Source organism: Pseudophryne corroboree, chromosome 4 (assembly GCF_028390025.1).
Source record: "Pseudophryne corroboree isolate aPseCor3 chromosome 4, aPseCor3.hap2, whole genome shotgun sequence".
Classification (NCBI taxonomy): Eukaryota; Metazoa; Chordata; class Amphibia; order Anura; family Myobatrachidae; genus Pseudophryne; species Pseudophryne corroboree.
The window spans coordinates 228,189,367-228,192,016 of record NC_086447.1 but is presented as its reverse complement, the minus strand read 5'-3'; positions in this window follow the sequence as shown (position 1 = coordinate 228,192,016).

The following is a 2,650-nucleotide window of genomic DNA, read 5'->3' as shown; positions in this document are numbered from 1 at the left end:
GTGTGGTTTCAGAGAAAAATTGCGACTTTACCTGATGTTCATACTTTCACTCTGTTAGGCGCCGTGGTCCGCGACGTCCTTGCGGCCCGGCGCCTAGCAACTAGTGACGCCAGGCGTGCGAGCCGCCGGGTCCCTAGCAACACTGGGACGCCGTGCGCGCTTAGCCGCCGGCTCCTTAGTAACACTGAGCCGCCTGGACCCTAGCAACGGGGACGCCACGGGCGGACCGCGCTCCCAGTTGCAGGGTCAATCTAATCAGTTTAAACATTCATACATTTGTCTTCTGCTCGTACAGCAAGCCAGCTGCACGGCATCTTGTTAATCAGGCTCCAAGCATCTGATTGGAGGACTCCCTGCTAAATACCTGCTCAGTGCTGCACACAGACGCCGGTAATAGCTTCCTGCATGCTGCTTTGGTTTGCTGAACGTCTGTTCCTGTCCTGCTGTATCCGGTCATTCCTGTCCTCAGAAGTTCTGTATCTTGGAGTTGTCATCTCATCCCAAGAAGTCGTTTGGTCCCCTGTTGTCCTCAACGATCACCAGAGAATATCGAGTGGTGTTCGTGAGTTGCGGCTCTGCCGTGTGTTGCGGCTCAGCTGTTTTATCTTTATATTCTGTTTCGGAGCATTTGCGGAGGGTTCCGCTTCCACAAGTCCTCTCCGGAACTCGGCGGTGCCGGGTAGGAGAGTGGACAAGTGGATATTTTGGTTGTCCTTTTCCCTGGCGGTTTTTCCGCACATATTCTAGTTTTTAGTTTCTTGTAGCCCCTGGCCTGGTTGTTTAGTCAGAGGGCCCCTTGTTATCACCCTGTCTCAGATTTCCCTTTGTCTCCCATTAAGACCTGAGGGGGCATCGGAGTTAGGCAGACATAATCCGCCCTTCAAACGCGGCTGCCATGGGCTCAAGCAACCATAGTCTCGCAGGGGATTTCTGACAGCGCGGGCGAGACAACGGAGTTAGGGCGCAAGGGGCTATTTTCCATTCCCGCTCCCTTCCCCAGCATTACGTTCCGGTGCTCCGGTCCTCGCAATAAGATATCCTCAGACCAGAGTGCTGGAATCTTAACATTATTACCGGCCCTACCAAAAACTAAAATTAAACAGGGTTTAATTTTTTCTCATTCAGTTTTTGTTAAAGTTCTTTGGCCTCATGAATCCGACAGGTTTAGGGCCAAATCCTGGCCAGCTCTTAGTCAATCAGATTCAAGAACTTACTCAGATGGTTCAAGATCTTTCTCTTCGGGTGAGGTCGCAGGAAGATCTTTTGTGAGCCTCCCCAAAGGTAGTCCCTGAACCAAAGATGCATTTGCCAGACCGTTTTTCTGGTGATAGAAAATAATTTTTTAATTTTAAAGAGTCCTGTAAACTTTATTTTCGTTTAAGACCTACTTCCTTTGGTACTGAATCTCAGCGGGTTGGGATTATTATTTCTTTACTCCAGGGGGATCCTCAGACCTGGGCATTTGGTTTAAGAGCAGAGGATCCTGCGTTGTTGTCAGTAGACGCTTTCTTTAAGTCTTTAGGGCTCTTGTATGATGACCCAGATAGAGAGGCGTCTGCTGAAAGTCAGCTGCGCGCTCTCAAACAAGGTAGAAATCCTGCAGAGGTTTATTGTACCGAGTTTCGCCGTTGGTCGAACGACTGTGGCTGGAATGACCCAGCCCTGCGCAGTCAGTTTTGCCTCGGTTTATCAGAGTTTATTAAAGACAGTCTCCTCCAGTACCCCGCTCCTGAGACTCTCGATAAACTCATGGAGCTTTCTATTAAGATTGATCGGCGTCTCAGAGAGCGGAGGGCTGAAAGAGGAACAACTGTAAGGTCTAGTCCTTGTGTTTATTCCATTCCTGAGGACGTTGAAGAGCCCATGCAGATGGGTCTCTCCCGGCTGTCTCCTGAGGAAAAAACCAGAAGGCAAAATTCCGGTCTTTATGTGTACTGTGGTGGTAAGGGACATTTTGCTCGTAATTGTCCGAACAAGTCGGGAAACGCCTTGACCAGGTGAATTGTGAGGGGGTTCACCTAGGTCTGCAGCTTATCTCCTCGAATAACTCTCTTTTAGTTCCAGTTAAGGTTTCCTTTGGCAGCCTCAGTTCTTTGGTGTCGGCTTTTGTTGACAGTGGAGCTGCAGGAAACTTTATGGATTTAACTTGGGCTAAGGCCTTAGGCATTCCACAGTTACCATTGGATAGGTGTATCACCATGCACGGCTTAGATGGGAGTCCGCTTTCCAATGGGGTAATTACTCACCGTACACCTCCCATAGTACTTACAGTAGGAGCCTTACATTCCGAAAATATTGAATTCTACCTAACACATTGCCCAGCAGTTCCAGTTGTTCTGGGTCACCCTTGGCTGGCCTTTCATAATCCCACCATTGATTGGCGGTCCGGGGAGATTTCCCAATGGGGTACATTTTGTGCTAAGGAATGTATTTCGTATCCAGTCAGAGTAGCAGCTATCATTCCAGAGCTCATTCCTGTGGAATACCAGGAGTTTGCCGATGTATTCTCCAAAGGCAATGCGGACATTCTGCCTACCCATCGGCCTTATGATTGTGCTATTGAGCTAGTTCCAGGTGCCGCATTGCCAAAGGGGAGATTATATGCATTGTCCGGGCCAGAAACATCGGCCATGAATGATTATGTTCAGGA